Consider the following 26,518-nt stretch of genomic DNA (forward strand, 5'->3'; position numbering starts at 1 on the left):
ACTGGCTACACTAGCTTCTGGCACCTAAATTATCTCATTCAGACTGCGGTATCTCTATGCCATGATTGTACTCCACAATGTTAATTTTCCCAAGGTGCCCACAGAAAAAGCCTACATTTAATATAGGCACTGCATGTGATAAAGACTCTCTTGTAGTATCTAAAAAGAAATCCCACCTCCAAACTTCTGATGAAGTTTCTCTGCTCTTCCCCTTTATTTTGTATTCTCTTTGTTCTACTTTAATTTCAGTTTTAATAAAGTTTATTCCCTAGTCAGTTTAGATAAAATATTTGTCTTAGTTGTGAATTGTAGTTCCTAGATTTTTCTGCGGAGATATTCTTCTTACTTCACTATCTGCTCCCATCAGAACTTTCACGTAATGTAACAGTATCTAGTTTCTTCTTGACTTTAGTAATTATAATTAATAAAATTTGTATTTAACATGATCCCAAACTGAAAAGTGAATGACAAAGCAGTAACCTCCACACTGAGCTGGATGTAAGCATGCATTAAAAAGAACCTAAACTATGGGTTGCATTCCATGGGAACACATGGAGATGTTGCTAGTGAATGTTAGTAGATATAAGTGTGAATGAACCTAGGTATACACTAAACAAAGACATGTCCACAACAGGTCCTTAGGTGAATGTTTAGGTCATCCTTCAGCAACTGGTCTCCAGAATGTATAGCTCCTTTTGAAGGCTCAATACACAGAGATAGATGAGGTCATAGAAGGTTAGTTAGAAATGAGAAAGATGGAAGTATGTCTAGACAGATGAAAAGGAAACAAAGGCAAGGAAATAGCTGAAGTTAAAACACAAAATGAACAGAGCAAGAGAGACAGAGAGATAAGTACAGGGAAAGAGTCCTCAGAGTTAGAAGTGACATGAAAAAGTAAGTATATTTGAGATTGCTGAAGAACAGGGCAGAGAAGAGAAGAAATTTCTGCCGGACCATGTCAATTTGATATATAAGTATATATTAAGTTTGTCTGAATTCAAGGGATAGAAGTAGAATGGTCTGAACCATCCTAGTTTTACAAATAAGTTTTATTGTCAGAAACTTCAAGTACAAAATGTGAAGATGGATCACTTGTATGGCTGGTGACATTAACTTTGTGCGCTGTTTATATTGTATAATAGATTTTTTTTCCAGCTCAGAACTTCTCTGTCAGATTCTGGTATTTTGTAGTCAGCTTTCAAAGTTACTCTTCAGACAGATATATTTGTTTTTAGTGCCAAATAGAAAGGAGAATGTACAAGAAACATAGTCTGACTGGGACCTGAATTAAAGTAGTTGGAAATGACACACGTAAATTCACACTGTCTCCCAGAAACAGCAATGAGAATTGCTGCAGTAAAATTGGAATATCATATAGAATGTTAGTTGTCCATACTTGGAACACAAACTTAAAGCAATGACAGCCAGACAGAGGGAGAGGGTAGATAGAGAGCATAATTTATAAATAATAACAGAACTTCCATTCCCTTTTATTACAGTGAAGCTTTATTTGTGAAATATTTTACAACCTTCATCCCATCTCTTCTTTGATATGAAACCTTAGAAAGGAATATTACTAAGAGGTAGTGTAGAGTGCAATCTGGAAATAAAACCTAATCTGTACAATCTCACATGCACTCATGAGAGAGATGTTTTGGAGATTTGGTACTTGATCCTTCAAGGTACTCAGTACTTTAAACTCCGGTTCATGTTGACAAGATATGAGGACACTTGAAGCTAGATTCATAAAGGTTGTAGATAGATACATTAAAGCCCTAGTGTATCCTGACAGACAAGGGTTGCTCCCAAGTACAATTAATTTAGTAGCTCCTACTTGAACAACATCAACAGCCATATTAAGCCCACTCGCTGGAGTGGCTCACTGACACATTTCCGGGGTGCAGTGGGAAATGCTCCAGAATATGCCTGTAAGGACACTCTGCCATGCAAATGTCCTTGAACATCACAATGCTGGGTCCCTAATGTTACAGCACCTAATGTTCAGGGTATGCCTCCATTGTAAGATGCACTGCTTTGAAAAGATAACTTATCTACCTTGGGCATCAGAAGCAGCATATGAGGGGTCAGCAATGTTTTGGGGCTGAATGCCAAAAAACCCCACAACCTTGCCTGGGAAGATGTTGGAGTGTCGGAACAGATCACGAGGAAGCCATGAGAAGCCTGATTCTTGTTATGGCAGCACAGCCCCAGCCCCTTCCCCATGGTGTTCCCCAAGGTGCGTGTGCAGCCGCCACCAGCAACAAGCCAGGCTGGGGCTCTGGGCCTCAGTGCAGCTGCCTGCATCCTCATGGTTGCCTGCGAGCAGTGTTGCGAGCAGCCCAGGCTCTGGGCAGGCTTTTGCCACCTGCTATGGAACCTGGGCTGCTCACAGCAGAGCTTGCAGCCTGCCCACCACCTGTTGCAAGCAGCCTGGGCTCTTTGGCATAAGTAGCTGCACACATGCCTTGGGGTGCATAGCAAGAAAAGGGCTTGGGTACTTGCTCTGGACCCCAGTGCATTGGCTGCAGCCTCTTGGCTGCCTGCCACAGCCAGCCTGGGCTCTGGGCAGCTGCTGCCTGCCACAGACCCCAAGCTGCTTGCAGCAGGGCTTGCAGCCTCATTGTCCTTGCTAGCTACTTTGTTACACAATCAATCATGATTCACTCAGGGACCAGCTCAATACAAAATTTGGGGTGCAGTTTCCCCCAAACCCCTGCACCTATCTCCTTGAAACTTGGCAGGCTTTGTGGCCTCAGGATGGGCTAGCATGCCTGCAGTTTTGACCCCACTGTGGCTTAACACATGCACTTGACATGAGTTTTGCTTTCATAGATTTCATAGACATTTGGGCTGGAAGGGACCCTGAAGGATCAGTGAGTCCAGCCCCCAGCCCCAGGGGCAGAAAGTCAGTAGGGATCATAGGATCCCAGCAAGATAAACATCCAAATGTGTCTTGAAGGCATTCAAAGTGAGTGTTTGAACCACCTCCAGCAGCAGTCTATTCCAAACCTTGAGGATCAGACAGTTAAGAAGCTCTTCCTTGTGTCCAGCCTGAATCAGTCATGGTGAAGTTTGTGACCATTCAATCTTGTCATCCCTTGGGGCGCCCTAGTGAACAGACGTTCCCCCAGATCCCAGTGAACACCCCTGATAAACTTATAGGTGGCCACCAGATCACCCCTGAGCCTGCACTTTTCCAGGCTGACGAGTCCCATGGCTCTCAGCCTCTCTGCGCTCTCTCAAGCTTCTCCACATCCTTTTTGAATTGTGGAGCCCAAAACTGGACTCAATACTCCAGCTGCGGCCTCACCAAGGCTGAGTACAACAGGAGAATGATGTCCCGGGATTTGCTTGAGAAGCATCTATGGATGCAAGCCAGCTTTTTGCTCACTTTACTAGCCGCAGCATCACATTGAAGGCTCATGTCCATCTTGTGGTTAATCATGACCCCCAAGTCCCTTTCATCTGTAGTGCTAACCAGCGTAGCACTGCTGACCCTATAAGGATGCTGCAGGTTTTTCCTCCTGAGGTGGAGAACCTTGCATTTTTCGGTGTTAAACACCATCAGGTTCTCATCTGCCCGTTTCATGAGCCTGTCAAGATCTACCTGGATCACCCTCCTGTCCTCAGGTGTGGATGCTTTACCCCAGAGTTTGGTGTTGTTGGCGAACTTGGCCAGCCCACTGCTGACACCAATGTCTACATCATTGATGAAAATGTTAAAAAGTATAGGCCCTAGGACAGAGCCTTGAGACCCCACTGGTCACAGGGCACCTCGATGATTGACTTCCATCAACCACCACCCTTTGGGTCCTACCGCAGAGCCGATTCCCCAGCCAGCAGATCATGGTGTGGTTGAGGCCACAGTTAGCCAGTTTCGCCAAGAGGTGATCATGGGATACCAGATCGAAGACTTTTTTAAAGTCAAGATATATGACATCAATCTCTTCCCCCTTCTCCAGGTCATAGGTCACTTGGTCATAAAAGGAGATGAGATTGGTCAAGCAAGACCCACCCACAACAAACCTATGCTAGGTATCCCTCAGGATATTGCTGTCAGCTAGTCTGTTAAGGATGGCCTCTTTGATAATTTTTTCCAAGACCTTCCCAAGGATAGAAGTCAGGCTGATGGGCCTGTAGTTTGCCGGATATACTTTCCTCCCTTTCTTGAAGAAAGGCACCACATTGGCCTTCTTCCAATCTTCAGGCATTTCACCAGAGCGCCAGGAGTTCTCAAAGATCCGTGCCAGGGGCTAAACTATGATGCTTGCCAGCTCCTTGAGTACCCTTGGGTGTAAACCATCAGGGCCAACTCATTTGAAGGTATCCAGCCTCTCAAGGTGTTCCTTCACGAGGTCAGCTTCTATGTAGGGTAAGGAATCTCCCTCACCCGGGCCTCCCTGACCCACAGTGGGCAAGGGCGTTCCATGGGACTGGTGAAATACTGACGCAAAGTACCCATTAAGCAAATTTGCTTTTTCATGGGCATCGGTTGTCAGTTGTCCCATCTGGTTTAGCAGGGTTCCAATGTTGCCCTTGCTTTTCCTCGAGCTCCCTACATATCTGAAAAAGGACTTTTTATTATCCTTGATATTTGTAGCTAGCTGGAGTTCCATCGCAGCCTTGGATTTCCTGGTTTGCTATCTGCAGGTCCAGACCAGAGCAGAGTGTTTCTCCTTGGTGGTGGTTCCAGTCCTCCATCCTTTGTAGGTCTTTCTTTTAAGATGCAGGAGGTCCGCTAGTTCCCTGAAGAGCCAAGGGGGCTGTTGTGCCCTTTTGCTGCCTTTCCTCCAAGATGGGATAGACTTTGCTTGTGCATCCAGGATTGCTCCCTTAAGGAGCAACCACTCATCCTGAACTCCCCTCCCCTTTGGGTTGTGGCCCTTTAGGGCCTCACTGACAAAACTCCTGAGCTTGTCAAAGTCAGCTTTCCTGAAGTCGAGGACTTCTGTATTACTGACTGACTTGCCAGCTTTATGGCAGATGGTGAAGGTGATCAGCTCATGGTCACTGTCACCCAGCTTCCCTTCATTTGATAGGTCACTGATTAGGTCGTCCCCAGTTGCCAGTACCAGGTCGAGCAGCGCTTTACCTCTCATCGGCCTGCAGACTTCCTGCATCAGATAGAGGTCATCCACGCGTGAGAGAAAGCTTTGCGACTGCTCGGATTTGCCTGAGCGCTCCTCCTATGAGATGTCTGGGTAGGTTAATCAATGATTTACAATGATACATATAAGCAGGCCATGCTTATATGTACATCCTTGGAGCAGAATTTGAATTTAGAAAGATGCAAATGCATATTTGTTAGCATTGGTTATGGGTTATGGGTTTTTTTGAGTGGTAACAAAATAATGAACACTGTGGCCAGTGTGCACTGCTTCACCAAGCCCTTGATGTATTCCCTTGATGTAGTGATAGGCTGCTACCAAGTCCTCTCTCAGCCTTCTCTTTGTTAGGCTGAAGAGGCCCAAGTCCCTCAGCCTTTCCTCGTATGGCTTGCCTTGCAAGTCTCTGGTCATACAGGTGGCTCTTATTGGCCCACTTAACCTTTTCAGGCAAAAAATAATTGAAGACCAAATCTGATGTTGTTGAAAACCCCTTGGGCATGTCCAGAGGAGCCTGCCCATGCCTCTTGCAGCATCTCAAACTCCTTGGAGATGCTGCAAGAAGCATGTGCAGGAATGAGAAAATGTTCCCCATGCTACAAATTTGCAGAAGCATGCTGACAGGGCAGAGCAGGTAGCATGCCAGCAGCAGGGAGCTGGACCCCAGCTCCAGTGCTGGTAAATAAGGGGTTGGCAGGGTTGGAGTAGGGGGGAGGGAACCATGGGGGGGACCACCTCTGGCCCTGCCTGCTCCCCCAGCCCCCCCCCCGATTTCTTCCCCAACTGGCTGTAGCCCCTGTTGGGGGGCTTTAACCCCTGTGGGGGGAGAGGCTGTAATCCCTGTTGGGGGTCTGTAGCCCCTGTTGGGGGGCTTTAACCCCAAGGGGGCCATAGCAGCTGTTGGTGGGCTGTAACTCCTGTTGGGGGGCTGTGGCCCCTGTGGGGATGCTGTAACCCCAAGGGGGAGCCGTAGCTCCTGTTGGGGAGGCTGTAACTCCTGTGGGGGGCAGCAAACATATATTAATAAATTCATGAAACATGTATTTAGAATTCACTTTATTATGATGATAGAGACACTGGTAGACTTCCAAATTCCTTTAACACTGTAGATATATCAATAAAACATTGCCCAGCTGATCTCTCTCTCTCTCTCTCTGTGCGCATGTGTGTAGTGGTCTTTTGTTTGAATTGTGGAGGAACATGGATTTTAGGGTATTTTACAGAGTGACTTTGGGTTTTTTATCAGGGATTTTTCAGTTTTCCAATAGGAAACACCAGAATTCCTGCTAGGGAGGCCAGTGGCAGGACCCTGCCTGCTCAGAGCTGACACCTTGGACCCAGTTGGCTGTGGCTGACCTGCTGGCCAGTTGGGGCCAGGAGGACATGCTTTGACATATCAAAGCAGGCCACCACACTGGGAACAACTTCCAGGCAATAGCTGCCCAGATGGCTGGGCAGGGGGCACACATGGCAGTAGTACCGCACAAAGGCCAACTAGGTAGCCACAGCCCTCTGAACCAGCTGCCTCTACTGGCTGTGCAGTCCCCATCCTGGTCTGGCAGGTGCGCAACAGGTCACAGCCAGGCAGCAGCCCCCACTGCTAGACTGCTGCAGTGGGTAGAGGGTGCAGGGAACTCTCTGGCTGCTTCAGCAGTCCAGCTGGCACAAGGGGTAGTGTCCCCAGGCACCAATTGGCTGGGCCCCAGAAGCTCTTGAGAGTGAGTAGCCCTGAACTACTGGACAGGGTGGCTTTATGTACTGATGAGGCCAGGGCAGGGCAGCTTTTTATACGGCCGGGGACAGCACAGGTGCTGGCCCTGGGCTCTAGCTCCCCCTGATTGCAGATCCGGGAGGAGCCAGGAAGGGTTATTTTGCCCCAAATGGCACAATCTGCCCCACACCAAAGTGCATGTCCGGGCATATGCACAGAGGCAAAAAGCCCTGGCTCAAATTTGCACTGCTTCTATTTGAGCTGCTGCAAGCGCACGTGCTTGCATGTATGGATGCACCCCTTATGGGACTATTAGTACCCTTATTTTTTTCAATCAGTAGGACTAATGGCTAATAACACTAGGCTTTGGCTATTACATTTAACTTGTTTTCCCCTAAGTTTCTGTTAAATTATGTGGTATTAGCACTCTTCTAGTAAACTTTGCTTCCAATTCTTTTATAATCTAAAGTTGTTCAGAACACCTACCTCTGGTACCCTTAAAACTGCTGAAAAGCCATTTCAGAGATTAGCAAACCATATGCTACTGTGCCAGACCAATAAGAGACACAGATGAAAAATTGGGCAATAAGCTGCCAGCTGGCTGAAAAGATTTAAGAAAATAAACACATGCATTTTTTTAAAGCATAATGGCAAATTAGTCTCAAAATAGCTGAGATTTTTATAAACATGCCAGAAAGGTTGCCTAAGTCACATGACATGTTTCAGTTCTCTTATTCAAAGATCATAGTACTTGCAATCAGGTTTCTAATACTAAATTTGACAGTCACTTTATTGTGAATGAGGGCAGTGACTGCTAAAAATCAATGCAGTCCTCCTCCTTGACTTCAGTAAGCTTTACATAATGTCCTGTTTTCCAGGTTTCTTAATATTTACAGTTCTCTAGAACTTTCATGGCAGTAATTGAGTTTATTCTGATCCACTTCCAAAGATAATGAAGAATTAGAAGAATCCTTCTCTCCAAAACTGGCTATAGTAGTCACTTTATCTCATCTGAGAACCTATATCACAGCTTCTGGCTCTGATAAATGCATCCGTGATTATTTGGTCCTCTCTGTTGGGTTTAGTGACTTAGTCCTAAATTTCAATATGACAACATTTGGATGTCAGCAGGCATAACTCCCTGATTGAGAGGTGGGTAATGCTGAGAAAACACTGCTGTAGCCTTGGCAATATCCCTTCACACCTATATCCAACTTGCTAATTGTGCTGCTTTTACAATTTATTTTTCTTCTCTAAATATCAAACCACCTTTGCCGCTTGAGCTTCTTTTGCTATTACCTCTTTTGACCCGCTTAATGTTTCTGGGAAAGGCTTTGATAGCACCATATTTTCTCACATACAGCATGCTCTAGAATAAGATATGCTCCTTATTTTAAATGACAGCATAAAGAAAAAAAGATCTTTCTTTGTAATAAGTAACAGAGTAGCAGCAACTACAGATCTGAGCCTGCTCATTAGCCTGCTGCCTATGAATCATGTGAACAGGCAGTAGGCCTTTACTTTTTTCATTTTAGCCTGGCCAAAGCAGCAGAAACTGTTGTTACCAGATTTTCATGTTTATAATGCACACTCCAATGTCCAACAGCTGGTTATTCTGTATGTGATGAAAATATGTTATTCTTCATGGTATTATCAGAACTCCAATGTATTTTTCTGGGGGTGGTATGCCTTTGCAAAATAAAGTGTAACAGGAGCGACGTCAGGGTCCCTGTGCTATCCCCTGTCGCCCCCTTTACTGTGCCAAGCTTCTGACTCGTACCCTCTTATTCTTGCCTGCCACGACTTGGATTGTATATGTGTTTTTATAGGGAGGCTACCTTTCTTCTACTTGGCCACAGTTCTCCTGCTTCGGGTGTTATGTGTATCCAAGCCTTGTGGGCTATGCGTGGCTCCTTCCACCTCAATACCATGGCCCAAGCCTCGCAGATGGAAAAGATGATGTTCTGTCTGGGTCTATACCCTGTCTGGCACTCGGGCCCTTCGTGGCCCTGTCTCTCTCTGCACCTCTCTCCAGGGCCTTCTCGGCAATGTGGCCCCCTCTTCTGGGGTTTCTCAGCCACCCCTCTCTGGAGCTGGGTTCTGTACACCCCAAACACTGTGCCCTCACTGGGGCTGGGGCCCTCACACTACCGTGAGTCCCCTATGAGGCCTCCTCCATCCCCTTATAGCCTCACCCAAACCACCAGTGTAATCAATAACAAACATAAACAGTAACATAAACACCAGCCTCTTGGCAACAATTTAAACATAAGCCACTGGCTATAACTATGCTCATGCCTACCGGGTTTTCTATCCTACCGCAGTGACCAACACTGCTCTAGCATTAAGGCTTCTCTCTTTTCTGGCAGGGAGCTCCTTCATCCTTAGCTGCTGGTAGGGAACTGCCTCTGGCCTCCTGCCTGTGCTTTATATAGGGGCCAGGCCCTGCCCCTTCCTTCAGCTGGCTAGGCAGGTGTAAGCCATTAGCTCCCTTTGGTTGCCTCAGCAACCGGCACCTGAAGGGTTATCCCAGCACTTCTAATAGCAGGCACCCTAGTGCCCTGCTACATAAAGAATAGTGACATAACCATATAAATGCGTTGTTGTATTCAGTTTCAAATACTATTACAGTCTCTGCCTCTCACACTTATAAACAAAGCACATACAAAAATAGTTCCAAAATTTTAACCTGAATTTGGAAGTTTTAGATTACAGGCAAAATATTGAAGGAAAAACATTACTTTGGAAGAAACACAGAAGACAGATGTATGATACTTGGAGGTTATGACTGTCCATTTCTCAAGGTTCCACATGGAATGCCCTCTTTATTCGTTTTAGACAGAGACAGGATAGCAAAGTTTCAATCCAGATTTGTATCTAAATGACCCTGAAGTTGGGTATGTTCAGATCCTTTATTAATTCTCTACTTACTTATCTTCACAAGAGAGGATCACAATATTCCTGTTTCGCTCAGGCAAGAGTGATACAAAAATAGTATTATTAATATTATAAACCAGTGGTTCTCAAGATTTTTAGGTCCAACACACCCCTAGTTGGACTGAAGGATCCCCTCATAAAGTTTCAGTTCTTAGCTTTCACTCAGATTTTGACTACAGAAAAATAATAAAGCGATCATTCTGTTGTAAAGAATTCAGAAAGATTCCAACAGGTCAAATGTTTTTGATACTATGGCTTCCTACTTGACATCTTTGGGTTGGTTTTGTGAACCAAGTGTATGTGTTCGCACACCTAAAAGTGCTTATATTGCACAGCACCCCACAGCATCCTTTAAAGGATCTCATGGCATCCTGGTTGAGAGTCACTTATAAACTAACCAAAATCTGGTTAATAAACTTAATAGAAATGATAAGGTCCTTACTATATTCAAAGAAATATCTTGTCCTTAACATGAACATATTGTCAAACCATGAATTATAAGAAATTAAAAGAAAGAAAAGAGTGTTTACCTGATGAAAATTATCCTACAATGGACTGGATAGAATCTAGACTGCAGAGCTTTATGATTTCTTACAAGCAATAAGAGTTACCACAGTCCCGCTTTCTTGGTACTGTTGTGAGGTACAGTCATTGCAGACGACTACTTCATCCTTAATACAGACTTTTATGACTAGATCCTTCAAAACTGCTACAATAACTCGTCATGCAGCAGTTGTGCTTGTTTTATTACATCTAGCTTTTCAGCATGTGTCCTCTAGATGGAAGGTAGATTTGAGTTTATGGCAGTATATGGATAAGGAATGCCTGGCTTCTGCTGATGCCCGGATTGATATTTTTTTTTCCACTTGGAAATCAATAAAGTTTTAGTTACATCTAGGACTGAAGTGAGAGAGATTCTGAAAGTCAATCTGTGGGGTAGACTGTTTTGATGGCTCACAAGAAAGCACAGTGGGAACAAATCAGAGAGTTAGATGCTTCAGTTAAGAGCCTGGAACTGGCACAGTGGGTACTCAGCCTTATGTTATGATTTAGGATGAGCTACAGCAAATGTGATTGAAACAGGCTGTACAGAAGAAAAAGTTAAATTTGCTGAAGCACACACTTTTTTAAGCAAGGAATTACTGGAGTCGAAACACTGTCACTTCCCTCTAGAATTGTTGAAGTCAAGTAATCACTAATACTAACATTATACTAGCCTTATTTCTTCCCTATTTCGTAGTTTCATAGTTGGTAGGGTCAGAAGGGACCTGAGCAGATCATTAAGTCTGACCCCCTGCTATGGCAGGAAAGAGCACAGGGGTCAAACAACCCTGGCAAGGTGTTCATCTAGCCTCCTCTTAAAGACCTCCAGGGTAGGAGCCAGCACCACTTCTCTTGGAAGTTGGTTCCAGATCCTAGCCACCCTGACAGTGAAGTAGCGCCTCCTAATGTCTAGCCTGAATCTACCCTCTGCTAGCTTGTGACCATTATTTCTAGTCATTCCTGGTAGTGCTCGGGGAAACAGGGACTCCCCCAATGCCTGCTGGTCCCCTCTGACTAGTTTGTAACAGGCCACTAGATCCCCTCTCAGCCTTCTCTTGTGGAGGCTGAACAAGTTCAAGTCCCTTAGCCTCTCCTCGTAGGGCCTGCCCTGCTGACCCCTGATCTTGCGGGTGGCCCTCCTCTGGACCCTCTCCATGTTGTCCACATCCCCCCTGAAGTGCGGTGCCCAGAACTGGACACAGTACTCCAACTGTGGCCTGACCAATGTTGCATAGAGGGGGAGGATCACCTCCTTGGGCCTGCTTGAGATGCATCTGTGGATGCATGACAAGATATGATTGGCCTTCCTGACCGCTTCCCCACACTGTCGGCCCATGTTCATTTTGGCATCAATAATGACTCCAAGATCCTTTTCTGCTTCTGCAATGACGAGAAGGGAGTTCCCCAGCCTGTAGATATGCTGCTGGTTCTTCCTCCCCAAGTGCAGTACCTTGCACTTGTTAGTGTTGAAACCCATCCTGTTCTCATCCGCCCACCCCTGTAACCTGTCTAGGTCTGATTGCAGCCTATTCCTCCCTTCTAGCGTGCCCACTTCCCCCCACATCTTAGTGTCGTCTGCGAATTTGAACAGGGAGCTTTTTACCCCCTCATCCAAGTCGCTGATGAAGATATTGAACAGTGCGGGCCCAAGGACCGAGCCCTGGGGGACCCCACTGCCCACATCCCTCCAGGTCGAATAATACCTGTCCACTGCTACCCTCTGGGTGCAGCCCTCCAGCCAGTTAGGGACCCATTTGACAGTGTAAGTGTCGATGCCACAGTCTCCTAGTTTTTTCTTACGTTCTTATGTACTTTCTAGGTAGTTTGCATCCTAGTTTTTCCTGTATATCATATGATTAATTTAACACAAGGTTTTCAGAAGAAATCCAATAAAAGATACAGGAAGATAGGGGAAGACCCAGATGACATGGTACCTAAAAATATATTTCTATCCTACCTAGTTCAAGTTCTTGAATATTCATTAATGTGTCTATTCTATGTAATACACTGTCATCTAATCTATCAATCTGTCACAAAAAACCAATGAGGAGAAGAAAGACTCATCAACCTTCGATATTACCACTTTTTTAAGGATTCCAACAGAGTAGAATAGGATTGCATTTAGATGCCTAAGTTTACATAGGCACCTAATGGGAGGGATGATATCTGGCCTAGGATGTCTTGATTACTTAGACCCAAATCACTTCTTTCAATGATATTCCCACACATTTTTTCCTAACATTTGCTATTTTACAGGACAGTGTCACTTGCCTGATTATAACTATCCAGTATTTCCACTTTTATTCAAAGAGATAAAATAGGCTATAGGCTGAAGATCATAATTTAACATTCTCCCCCCTGTGAACTTTTTGTTCAACTGCTCCAAAGCATCTGTGTTGGCTAACCATTCTTTTAAGAATGACTTAATTTAAAGTTATGCAGCCAGGCATCAATGCTGCTTTAATCTTACTTGGGAAGTTTTAGGTATATTTTGATTAGATCAGGATCAGAGCGCTCTGTAATTCTGTAATCACCATTCATTAGAAAAGTACATCATAAAAAATCCAAACTGTGCTTGTTTGCTTAATTGCCTAGTAGCTATTCTTGCTTATATTGTATAATTGGTGCCGAGGCATGATTAATTGTTTTTTGGAAGTGTGTTTATTATTCCATTTTGCATGCATACATTATAAAAATAACATGTTTGACTTAATTATCAAGTTAATTTGCATGATATATTATAAAACGTCTCATCTTCAGAGCATCTAATAGGGAAGGAGACTTGGGGTAATAAAAATCATTGTACTGAGCCTTGATGCAAAAGCATTACCATAACTTGATCAGAAATAGCTGAAGGAACCACCATGGTCAGGCATTTGGGAATGTAGAACTAGAACCAGCATCAATCCTGTACACTTAGCATCATTTTTTTCTTTCTAGCACCAGGAAGCTGTTTGTCCTCTGACCCTTGTTATCCATCCTCTGATCCTTGTTATCCACTGCACTGAATTTGCTTCTAGAAATCTTCTACTAGAGAGCATGAGAAGCAGTGGCAGTGCAGGGTGGTGGGTGGCAGTGGCAGCAGTCACATGTGGGCCAGAAATTCCAGTTAATAGAAATGCCAGTTAGTAAAATGCCAGGTAACAGGGCTTTACTGTATTTGTTTTTTATTTTCTTTGGCTTGATATCAACTTCTTGTGATCATGTTACTTTTAACAAAAAATAGGAAAACTAAAGAAGGTTTAGAAATCAAAATGTAATTTTTCTGGGGTGAGGCTTTATAATGACTAGAAAGCTCAGCCAATAACCTGCTTGTAGTGAGCATCAGCAAATAAACACCTTATCTCTTTTAAAAATGATTTCAGAGTTCTACAGTTTTACTGTTGGTGAGTATCTTTAGAGAGCCACAAGAGGTGGATAATCCTGAGGTGATTACCTTTCCCTTTATAAGAATTAGAAGCATGTATATTAATAGACAGCAGGCATGGAGCTGCACAGCTCCATATAGTTCTTGTGATCACTCAGTTTGTTAAGTATTCAAACTTGCAGATTTCAAACTTTACCAGCAGTCCTGGCATCAGAAAATGCTCAAGTCCTTTTTCCAGGCTTGGTAAATTGCACATGATCATAGATGGATCATAGAAGTTTCCTCAGGTATGCTTTTTCTTGGGTCTGTTGTTATGAACTATGAAATATTTTATTTTTCCAGGGAAAAAATATTTATCGGGGGAAAAATTCGTAATAGTCAGATCAATTATATTTGTGGAAGACCTCCATAAGGACACTGCAGAATCATTGTACACCAAAACATTTCAAATTGAATTTAATAAGGCAATAGAAAATGTATGGTAGGGATGTCTTGAATTGGCAAAGGAAAGACCAGGTAATGGTTTCCTGTTGCAGCTTTTTGTGATGCCAGGACTGCTGGTAAAGTTTGAATTCTGCAAGTTTGAATACTTAACATGTCTAGCATAAAACTTATTTTCCAGCATCACTTCCACCTGGTGCCACTCCATGAGCAGTAGGGAAAGGGAAGTGTTAGTGTAGCCGAAGCACTGATCTACTTCAGCACTACTAGACTTAGAACAACCATTAGATATACAATGATGATGATAATTATAAATGTTAGCAGAACCTGATGTAGACCTCTATCACCCCACATTCTAAACTTTGATGCCAGAGCAGCTATTCTCATGTCAGCGGATACAATGGGAATTTGAAAGAGGATGAAGCATGCATTTGCAAAGAAGGCCAAGCAAAGCAATAAAATTACAAAATTATAACATTCCAGTTATATTAACAGTGCAATGTTCAAACTTTTGGTGAGATTTCACAGCTGGAATCTTCTAAAGCACAGATCCAAGAGGTTAGCAGCAACCAGTTTTCATTAGGTCCCTCTGTTGTACATGGTGTTTTGGACTACACTAGCCATTGTGGCCTGCTGAAACTAAAATGACACTGTGCTGCTATCAGTTGCTGCAATTGCTGGTATAGCAGAGTTTCTTACTGTCCCAGGAATGTAGTAGCGTACATGTGGTTTCGCTTAAGTGAAGTGATTGCAGCAAGTAACTGTTTTCTTAATAGTGTGTTTCATCTACTGCATTGGCCTGTGAGAATTAAGGCAGTTTCATAATAGTAGGTAAATTAAGTTAAATGAATCTCTGATGAAACTCCACTGACTTTAATGGATTTATCTCAGTGATAAATCTGATCAAATAAATGAATAATCCTGCGCTTACACCAATCATAATTTTCTCTATATTAGTTCAATTTTCAAAAACAATAATATAACATTTAGTCCTTGTGCGAACAATCAGGGAGATATCTGATAGCAATTTCTTTTATTATTTAAGCCACTGGCAAAAGTCTTATACACACACAATCAGATCCTTAACTGGTATAAACCAACATCATTCTGTTGATTCCAGTGAAACTGCATCTGTCTGTACAGATGAGGATCTGTTTAGCTGGCAGCAGGAACAGGCCCTGTTCTCAAAATTCATCCTGGAAATTAATAGCACTAGAGGTGCTAACAGTACTAATAACCAGAAGTGTAGCAAGCAGTTTCTGTGCCCTGGCCAGCAGGAACATCTGAGACAGTGGCATTACTGCCATTTTGCATCCTTTCAAAATTGGTGGCTGGGGCTAGTACCCAGGTGCCCATCACTAGTTCTGCTGCTACTCGTAACACATAGTAACTGTATTTTTTAACTACATCATTTATCATTTTATGCTTTGTAAATCATAATCAGAGTGCCCAGGATGTCTATAAAAGGTGCAGAGATAAGAATATGAATAATTCTATGTAGTAGCCAGTGACAAAATTATCAGAGAACTGGGTACCTCTGTTAGTAATCGGATACATATAAATTCTGCATGATCAATGCTTATCTCTCTTGCGACTTGCCATTAATTTCAGTGGGTTTGGGTGCATTCCCTGTTTCATATATCTTTGGTAAAACTGCAGGTAAAACATCCATTGGAGAGAAACTTCTAATATGAATCCTCCCCACTGTTACACTACAAAAGCCTTGTTTTTTAACAACTGAATATGGCAGATGGTCTACTGCCATCAGGCTCTTAACAATCTGTAGGGTTTTTGATGGTTTAAAATAAATTGGCTTTGTCTTTCTAATATTTGATGAACTATGAGTTGTTATCTGGCAGCTATTACTACTGTACTTTTTGCCAATAAATACTGTAGGAAGACAAAATGTAAAGTGCTGCTGCCTTAACTTGTAGCAGTACTGGACTTGGACAAGACATCTTCTACTTACATCTTTTATAATATTATGGGTGGACTAATATTGTTCTAGATGAAAGTAATCTAAACTGTAAATGTAGCTTGTTTGATTCTACTATTTGAAATTAAAGGAAAGGATCTAAGGGAGAAGCCACTTGGATATTCTTACGGGGAGGAATTATTGTTCTGGTACCAGATCTATGAGTTCCTGAATCTCAGAAGAGTGCTGATTTCTTTGCTTCCATCAAGGATTTGACCTCTGCCACAAGACAGCCTGAATCTTTGATTGCCAAAAAACTGGAGGGTGCAGCCAGAGACAGCGCACATCCTGTTTCTTACACTCTTCTTCCTGAACATCTGTTTCTTAGAGACATGATACTGAGCTAAATGGATCGACTCCATCTGGCGTTTATCCAACTTCATCTGGCAGTTTTTACACAGTTTTCAGAGGCCAATAGATTAGGCTTTAATACAGTATAAAAAATAATGGAACTGTTTGAGTTATGTGACTGGATTCTTTTCTGTATTTCCTGTGACTAGCCAACCCTGCTAGCTCCATTTTCATGGTCACTGAAAGAAGATTTACTTGTACTGGCTGACATCTGAGCTCACAAACTGTTATTAACAAGGAGTTTACAAACCAAAAAAACCTTGTCAAACAAAAGGAAAAGCTAACACAATAAGCCCATGCATTTTGTTGATATGAGTCTGCACTATCTGTTAGGCCTCTTAAATCACTTTTTCACTAACTTTGGACAGCACTCAGTTAAAATGAGCAGGAATGACTTTCATACCTTGATTCAGAAAGCTGCCCTTGTTTAGCACATTATTTAAGGACATATTTCACTTCAAACATGCTCTGGGGAGAAAAAATGTAACGTGAAACACATGCTTACATGGTTTAATGGATAGGGTGCTTCTACAATACTCTAATGCCTGTTCTAAAAATGTCTTCTTTCAAACCACATGCATTCAGTTAGCGTAGCCTGTTCCAAGTAAGTTTGCATATCTAAAGCTCTTGGGCTTTTAAATACTTTTCACCTACAGACCTTACTTTCTTAGAGAACCTTGAAACCACAGTAGCCAAAAGGCATATGAGAAGGGAGTCACACTGACTTCCAATTGACTAGTTCTGATTTATGCCTTGAAAAAGTTAAGTAGTTGCTTGCCATTTGGTGCATCTGAGTATTGCTTCCCAAATACAGCTTCCTCACAGCCAAATGGTCAGAGTGCCTCAGGCATTCTGTTACAGCTGCACAGATTTCTGTCTTTATAACATAAATGTTTATGTCCAACACAATTCCTTGCAGTCCTAGAGCTGCATCTGTTATAAAATGAGTGAGAATTTCATGTACTGATTTTGCCCACTCTTGAAACACAAAACACTCCCCTTCTATCTTCCTTTAAAATAAATCATTCCTTAATATTACTGATGTTGTTTTTTAAACTATAAAGCATTAACTTGGCTCATCTGACTCACCCCTTAACCAGACAGGAAATGAGCTTTCCAAACCCACTATAACAGGTATGCATACATTCAACTTTAACTAGTTTCAGTTCAGGTGCTCAAGCTTTGGATTTCCATTAAATATTTTTAAAAGCAAAAAGAAAATAAGAAAAAATGAGAGGCAAATTCAATAAGTAGACTGATAAAGCTAACACCAAAATTCAACTATAAATGTAACAAAACATAGAATTATATACATGTAGTGCAAAACTAAAAAAGAAATGCTTCGCACTTCCATTAAGCTTTCCATTAGAGGACTTCAAAATAATTTACAAGGAAGAATGAAGGCATGTTTTTCATATATTGAATGCTGGATGATATGCAAGAGGACCTCATGCTTTTAAACATAAACTGGCTCATTCTTAAGACAACCATTTACAGATACTGCAGATGCTGCTAGCATTCAAACCATGAGCTCATACACTAGCTTTCTATTGTGACTTCTTCATATTCTTCTTTCCTGCAGCCTCCCTTCAAGTCCCAGTCAAATTACTGCATCTTTCCTTATAACAGTATCTTGTTTTTGTTGGGTCTTTTTGCTAGATTTTCCGACTTGCTAGGGCCAGAAGTAAGCAGTGATTCTTAGTCTTTTTAGATTCCTGGCACCTCTCCATATTTATTTTTTGTATTTAGTGGCACCCATTTAAAAACTAATTTATTAGACTGCATATAAAAATTATTAACTGGAAATACATCTTTAAACAGCTCAGAATGTTTTTGACACTATGAATTCCTGTCTGAAATCTCTGGGTTTACCCTGTGAATCGTATGTAGGTGTTATCATACCTAACAGCGCTAATATTGTGTGGCATCCCACAGCATCATTCAAAAGGATCTCATGGCACCCCATGGTGCCACAGCACCCTGGTTGAGAATTACTGTTTCAAAGGGATGTGGCCTTCACCATCAGCCCATTGTAGCCTACCAGGGCTTCTCTATATCTCTAAAATGGCTGGTCTCAAGGATGTTAGGGCTAAATATGCCCTGCCCACCTAAGTTAGCTGACTTGCTTCAGCCCCAACTGATGATCCTGCTGAAGCTCAAGAGAAGAGCCCAGGACAGCCTCATATACAACTGCCAGCTTTAGAGCATGTCATTTCCATTATTGGCTGGGGTGTACTCAACCCAGTCCTCCCCAGTTCTGGCCACTGCAAGTTTGTAGTCCTTCAAGTGGGTTGGACCCTTCAAACCAGTCTCCTATTAGTCTGTCTCCAACTAGCCTCACTAGCGTTATTGATCTTTATGGGGGATAAGCTTCAAACTTGAAGTTGCCTTCATTATGTTGTATGGCATCAGTATCATATGCCATAAAATTCATTTCTGTACTAGGCTAGCTGATTACTGATGCTCTATTAAGCTAAGTCTCCTTTAAATGTTGTCAGGGCCTCTGTGGGTGTCCCAGGTGTCAGTCTCTGCTCTGCAGTCATCAGTTTAGTTTCAACATCATATGATTTGTGTCCCATAGATATTACTGCTGCTTTTTGCCATTGCCTTGCACGGGTCTTTTTTGTTTACTTGTGTAATCTGGGCGGGTCACACTTGTATATAGTGGCCTCAGGTTTTTGGCTTCTTTGTTATAACAGCTTGCCTGGCTAGCTTGGCTCCCTCTTAACTACTTCTGTATAATGTCCATTGTTCTCCTCCTGGGCTTCAGACAATCCATCATGGGAAGCAATGTCTTCATTCTCTGGTCAATCAGTTCCCATGTTGGACTTCTAGATAGTTGCTGGGTGGGTGTATCACAATAGTACAACATTGACACATAGAGCTCCCTCTGTATCTGTTCTGTTCTTGCCATAAGTCTCTTGGGTATTTTTACTTCTGACTCTGCTTTAGGGGTACCTCAGGGAAAAAGTCCTGTACCCAAATTCCCATTTGGTGTGAAAATTCTCCTGACATGTACTGTAGCCCATTGTCTAAGATAGTGTTTCAGTGCACCCTACCTTGCAAAATGTGTCAATATGCCCAATTTTAGCTTCTTGATTGTCCTTGCAATGTGGCACCCATTAAACGTCCTTAAATGGGTGCAATGTCCTCCAGGTTATCCACCTCCCTGAAACTGGAGTAGTAATCTGCTATGACCATACAGTGCTTGCAATTTGAAGTGTCAACCTTTTACTCAGGGTCAGACTGGGATTTCGTTAGGCAGTAGATGTTGTTCTTTCTGTTCCTGTCTAGATCATCCTTATTGGGAAAGAGATACAAGATACCATCACAAATCATATCTAAACAGCCACAGGGAGGGAAATGAAGGCATGCTGTGAAGAAACCAGGCTAAACACCTATTCATTTTTATTTGCTTTGCTGGGATTCTGACTACTGGTGAAAAAGTGAGGAATGGAGTAATGCCTGCTGAATTATACCTTTCTACAGGTGAGTAGCAAACAACCTGGTGATGTGCAATATCTTCATAGATTCATAGATGTTAGGGTCGGAAGGGACCTCAATAGATCATCGAGTCCGACCCCCTGCATAGGCAGGAAAGAGTTCTGGGTTCAGATGACCCCAGCTAGATGCTTGAAAATATGTATATGCAAGAGCCTGGATGAAAAAAAATTAATAATGATATGTACCATAAACATGCTGTAAGACACAGACCTGATACACTCACAAATAACTTTCAGCTCACCTGAATAGAAGGTATTGGATAGAAAGAGTTGAGGCATCACAAATTCCATCCTGGCTAGACCTTCCTTTCCAGCCTCAGCCATATCATCCACTTTGGCTTTGGTTTCTTTGAGGAGTGCCCTTTCTTTAATCTCTTCCCACTGGGTTTACATAATACTGCCAACTTCTAGCAATCAAAAGTCAGAAGTCAGGCCCAAAAACCATGTGCAAGAAAGCCCTAAAGGCGGTGTTACAGGTTATCTTTAAATTACCATAAAGGTACTTAAAACGGGAGCATTATCCCATTAAGGGTGTTGACATCTTAGCTCTGTGGGAAGACTTTCAGCCCTCCTGAATCCTACTGCCCAGGAGGGTGATGCTGGCCCCAGGCTAACACCCCTTTCCTCCCCCAGGCGGCATGACCCTTTCACACACTGATCACTTTGAGCACCCAGGTGCAGCTCATCATTTTCTGCTCATTCTAGCATCCCTATGCAAACAGGAGCAGTTACCTACTACCTCCTTCTGTGAAGAGAATAAGCCAGAGGATGGAAACTATTCTTAGCTGAGTCTCAGCTGTGGCATGCAGTGAGACCACTGGGTCTCAGCTCTGCCTTGGTGTGAGTACTTACCCAATTCCACCCCCAAACCCAATCCCAGTTCAGTGAAACCCTTGCAAACTTAAACTTTTAGTCCTTTTTTTTCTTTTCTTTCCACTCTTTTCTCTTTACTTCACCCCCCTGCCCAAGTGACTTCAAACAGTTGGATTTTTTTCCCCAAGACTTTTGCCCTCCCACGGGCATCTCCATCTGGCTCCAGCTGACTGCAAAGTGAAGGAAGCCACAGTATGCCAAGCTACAGACCCCCCTCGCCCCTCTCCCACACCAGAGGAGTCCTGGCTCTTGCCTCCAGACCCTGTAGTGGCAAGTCACCGCTGTACAGTTCTGAGAGGGCATTAGTCTCTGAAACTGTTCTAATTTTGACAGCATAAAATTTCATAGATTTAAAAGGTTTTAAAAGGAACAGCAAACTAAGCACCCCAAAGTTATCTTTGGCTCTTACAGCTTTTAAAGATTCCAGTTTAGGTAAAAAATAATAGTCATGATAACATTTCACTTATAATGACCAGGGAGTGGAATGGGCTCTGGTGTCTGGGGCAGGTATATGCTGATCATTTGAAAATGGGACTACTGATTAGCAAGTCAGGCAACCTACTTCCTGGCATGTGTTCAGCTACTCAGAATTAGCTTGCATTGGTTTCTGCTGCTGAGAGATTCATGAAAGAAGTGATTTGCAGAACATGGCAAGTATTATTGATCTTATAAAACCAAGGAATTAGGCTAAATATTATTAAGTACCATCTGCTAGCACCTAGCCTATTAATTAGCTGTTTACATATGGAGAAGTGCAGAACATTCCTGTAACAGATGCCATTTCCAGAGTCCTTAGAAATCGGCAGAAATTATTACAGCCCAGTAAATTATGGTATCAGAAGCAGTCCTCAGCCTGTTTATATTGAGGTTAACCTATGCCAGAACCCAAATTACTACTCTTGGTTCTTGCTTAGCAGGTTTCCCATCTTCCTCTTTCTGAAGCTTGGGACTGCCTTTTTGTCCTTACGGGGGGCTTGTTCTACTGTACAACATTTTAGAACCATGCTGCCTGAAAAGCAGCTATGAAACTTGAGAACCTTGGTCAAGTATCTGCCAATACAAACATTAGCAAAGAGCTGGCCCTGTGCTTGAAGTGTTTTGGCTGCCAGTCAAGACTTGTATGCTGAGGAGAAAGGCGGCTTCTTAAGCAAAGTAAAATCATTCTTTCATTCTCACTTGAACTGTGTGTTGGTACTCTACCTCTACTGTCCAAATTGTATAACATGCAGACCTAAGTCAGTGTTGTGTTCACCAGAAGAACTAGAAAGGGAGGCCCTCGTGTATTGTTTGAAGTCTATTCCCCTCCACTTAGATATTGTCCCAAAAGGACACTAATCTTAAATGTTCACAACATAGGCAAATGAACAATAATAATACTAATATCAAATTCCTTTTTTAAAAAGTCCAACATCCTCTTCTAAGCCATATAGCTCCTGCACTTGTGCAGAGAGAAGACACTAAAAGTTGTTTTGAAAGACCTTGTATAACAGAGGTGGATGAATGTGAGAGAGAGGACTAGAGACAGAGAGTGATTCAGTTACTCTCTTGTTGATAATATTATTACTTGCAGGACTCAAACAGTTTTGGGGCAAATTTTGTAGAACACTTATTAAACTTATTAAAGAACATCTCCTGAGTCACTGGCAAAACCATCTGGACATTAGGGCAAGAAATTTGCTTTGGGGAGCTGTTTTAGCAATAATCTTGCTTGTGATAAGATTGGGACCATGCAACTAATTTTCTACCATAAATTGTACTGTGTTTAATGAAGCAGGGTGTTGTTTGCAAAAGCTCTTGCTTCTCTGAACCAGCTAGTCTCTAAGTTGCCACCATAAGTGGCAGGGGAGCTAATGGGGCCTAGCCCCCCAAATGCAGGGCAGCGGTAGGGCCGCAAGGCAGAGCGGCCGAGGTCTTTCAGCAGTTGTAGCAGGGGTGGGGAGGGAGTGGGGCTGGGGCTGGGGGAGGGGCAGGCACTACACAGCTGGCAGGGCATAGGACTCACCTGCGAGTGGGTCATCCAGGGGGCACGGCTCCTGCTGCTACACTCTGGGAGGCATGGTGGGTGCATGCCCCCAGATCTGTGTGAGGCAGGGCAGGGCAGGCTGCTGCTGCGGGCTGGGGCCAAGCTTGCTCCAGGCTCTTCCTGGGGATAACTTGGAGTGGGTCAGGGTGGGCATGTGGGTCCCAGGGCCTCCATCCCTCTGGCCCAGTGGCGCAGCCAAGGCTGGCCCCACTCTGGCCCCTGGCTCCAGGCAGGTGGTTCAGGGCTGGGCCCAGTGCAGAGCTGGTGGTGGTGGATCCATTGGCATGTGGGGGCACCAGCACCGGACAACAACCCCAAGTGCAGGGGAAGGGGTGGCCACATGGGCGCAGCAGGTCCTGGCCCCCTATCCCGATCCTGGGCCCAGCTCAGTTCCACTTCATCCTGATCCCTGCCCGGTCCCAGCCTCAGCCCCACTCCACCCCCCACAGCCCTTTCCTCTCCCCACACTCCTTCCCCCACAGACTTTCCCACCTGGGAATTTTTTTTTTCCCTCTGCCTATGGTTGCCACCTTGCCCTGCCTTCTGTCTGACTTTAGACTAACATGGCTAACTACCTCTGTGCCAATAAAAAACTGAGGAAATTATGTGCTAATGTAGTCCAGTTCTATATTCTCTTCCTCTGCTATATCAGGCAAGCACTGTGGGATTTCTTCTTCATCCAACCAAAATTAAAGGCAATTGTGGTCATGATCCTCAGGCTAAGACCCTGACCTAGAATAGTCTTTTATTTGCAATGTTCCAGAGGTTACGCTGCTATCAGTACCTGAGTGAGTTTAAAACTAGCACAGGTCTACATGACCTTGAGTCACACTTTGCGAAGCACTAATGGATATACACTAGTGCTGGATTCCAGCCCCTGAAAATAGACAATAACCCTAAACCCCTTTGAAAATCAGTTATATATACATAGAGTGGGCCTTGGGTTTTCAGGCCCACATATCTCTCGGATTTTGATGGAATAAAAATATGATCTCATTTTTTAAAACATTCCATGCCATACCCATTGGTACTGCCTGTTGAAAATGTGATACATGCCATTATTCCTGTAGAGAACAATACTCTGAGAGAGACAAAGAGAACTTTGTGGAAGCAAGAAGTGACTGAAAAGGGTGCTCTGAAAAAATCTATTTCTCTGGAGGCCAATTTCATGAATTTTTTGTAAGCTGACTCATGGTTTGGAACTCTGAATGGTTGGCGATCCTGGAAGGAATAACATGCTCTGGACTTGGGGACATAGTTGCTAATAAAAACAGAGCTCTTGGGGACCTGGAGAATGGGAAAAAGAGGAGTACAGTATTGAGTAACATGAGGACATTGGAAGAAAGCACTTCAGCATTGTATATGAGATCTATTTTGAATGCGTGCTTCAGCATTCATCTGAAAATGGTTACTCTTCTGAACAGTTATTTATTGCTTACTTCCTAGCTTTATAGACCCTAGAATTGCTTGGCTGATCTCCCAGTTCCCCCTGTCACACACCATTTTCTGTCAACAGTATACTTTTCACGTTTCAGGTGATTTCATTAAGAGCTCTTAGGTCTTGTTTGATATTTATGCATTACCTGGGTAAAAGTGCCTTATCTTCCCTCAGTTTTTTCTGCCAAAATGCCTACAATCATTTGGATTTATGAAAACTTTCTATAGTGACTTTCAGCGAGCCTTTGATATATAATGTGAAGGTCTCTCTGGACATACTTTCTTAGTTATATATGTGCAATTGGATGAGGCATACCTGTTTTCTATTGTAACTTTGATTTACAAATGGACTAGGTAAGTCCAAGTTGTTTTCATGTTTGATTACTTCTTTGTTTGTTTTGTTCTGTACTTTTTCAATCACAGATGGCTGTGGGATTTTTTGGATGACATTTTAATAGTGTAATATAAACGTGCTATTAATATGTCCACAAACAAAAATGTTCTTCAGTAATTTGATTTGGAAGAAATAGAGAGGAAAGCATTACAAATAGAATGCTGTTCAAACTTGCAAGCTTTTTAAGACTTGCTTCTGTTACCTTTCTACATGGTGAATGGTACCATACTCTGAGAGGTAGACCTATTGAAATCAGTAGGGATACTTAGCAGCAATGTACTTTCTATATGAGAAAGGAGGAGACAGACTATAAGAGACTACCCTCTAAGACTGGAGAGATAATTTGCACTTCAAACTAGTGTAAAAATTTATGTGTATCTCTGTGTACAGGCCTACTCATTCCTCTCCATTCTCATTCTGAAGAATTTTAAGTCTCTTCTGCTGAAGTTCGGCAGATCATCACAACTGCCCATTTAATTTATGTAAGCAAAACTTTCCTTTGTGAAAATGTAGCCCTTTTAGCCTTTATATTTTAATTCAAGTGGTCCTTGTGAAAAATTTGTCAAGTAAAATGCTGTACGCCTTACTTTCACTATTGTTAATTATAATTATTCTGCAAAGAATTTGTAGTCGGAAATGACGTTACCTTTGTTAGCATCATAATTCAGTAATGTGATCACTCTCGCTCTTGTTCTCTACCAACAGTAGGTTACATCCCAGAATCAAATGTTTAAAAATGCTTTCTATGATGGTTAATTAGTAAGTAAACAATGCAATTCTCACTCTCTCAACAAACACACATACATTCTCATTTCTCTTGTTTTAATGTCTCCCCAACACCAAAAGCAAATACTAAATCACAGATTAATTTGTGTAACTGATTTCATGATGGCTTTGGTCTTTCTTACAAATACCAATTGTTTCCTTTCCAAGCCCCACAAAAGTGCACTAGAAGAGGTCCCATTTATTACAATTGCTAATGTGAATGAATGGTGTGAATGGGTAGTGAACTGTTGGGTTGGCAGGAAAAAAGTCTTTCACAAATAAGTATCAGAGAGCATGGTTAATTTTATTAGAAGGCTTAACCAGTTAGAGCATTCACACGGTGAAGAATTTAGGTATATATTTATACTTGTAATCTGTCCTTCATATATGCTGTGGTAGATGAAATGAGGATAAGGAAAAAAATCCTTATTTAACATAAATCATACCAAGGCTGTTCCTTCAACAGCTAATCTAGGAAAGGAGGGCTGCTTCCCAGAGCAAGGTCAGTAGCCACTATTTGACTTATTCAGTTTAATAAGAAAACTAGTTTCACTGGTTCCTTCTGTTTACCTTCAGAGGTTCAGTTGCTTTCTTGTCATTCAATTTCATGAGAATTTGTTGTGAGTGTGAAGAAGCAATGGGAAAGTTTTTATTTGGATCAATCCCAAGCCTCTGATTAAGGTGGGGTTTCCTAAAAGCGGAGTGGCAGGCTTATAAACTGTCTTTGAAACCATGGGTTGTGATGTAGTGCTGATTTGTTTCTTGTTCCCAGCAAATACGGTTCTGCTTTCTTGTGACGTTATTTTTCCTCACTGTAAGGTCTCAAAAGGTAACAATGGGCAGTTGCTCAGATGTCTGCAAGGATCCTCTGTCACTTCTCTGATTCAGTTAGTAGGTAAAGTATATCCCTCTACCATAATTTTAAAAATGGAGGTCAGCTCCCGAACTACTACATCTGGCAGCACAGTTTGAGAAGGAGGTGAGCAGCCTACAGTGGTGAAAAAATGGATTGGCAACTATTTAGAAAAGCTGGACATATACAAGCCCATGGTTCCGGATGCAAAGCACCCAAGGGCTCTGAGGGAGTTGGCTG

At 42.7% G+C, this 26,518-nt stretch overlaps 1 long non-coding RNA gene across 1 annotated transcript in view; it reads left to right on the plus strand.

Moving 5' to 3' along the window:
* The window catches only part of LOC109283670 (uncharacterized), a 35,381-nt gene extending 10,098 nt beyond the window's left edge, over window positions 1-25,283 (plus strand). The window contains exons 3-4 of the long non-coding RNA XR_002090935.2: window positions 19,725-19,919; window positions 23,900-25,283. This is a non-coding gene — a long non-coding RNA (uncharacterized LOC109283670). The remainder of the gene's footprint in view (window positions 1-19,724; window positions 19,920-23,899) is intronic.
* Window positions 25,284-26,518: the final 1,235 nt, after the last annotated feature.

This window comes from Alligator mississippiensis, chromosome 2 (genome assembly GCF_030867095.1).
Source record: "Alligator mississippiensis isolate rAllMis1 chromosome 2, rAllMis1, whole genome shotgun sequence".
Lineage (NCBI taxonomy): Eukaryota > Metazoa > Chordata > Crocodylia > Alligatoridae > Alligator > Alligator mississippiensis.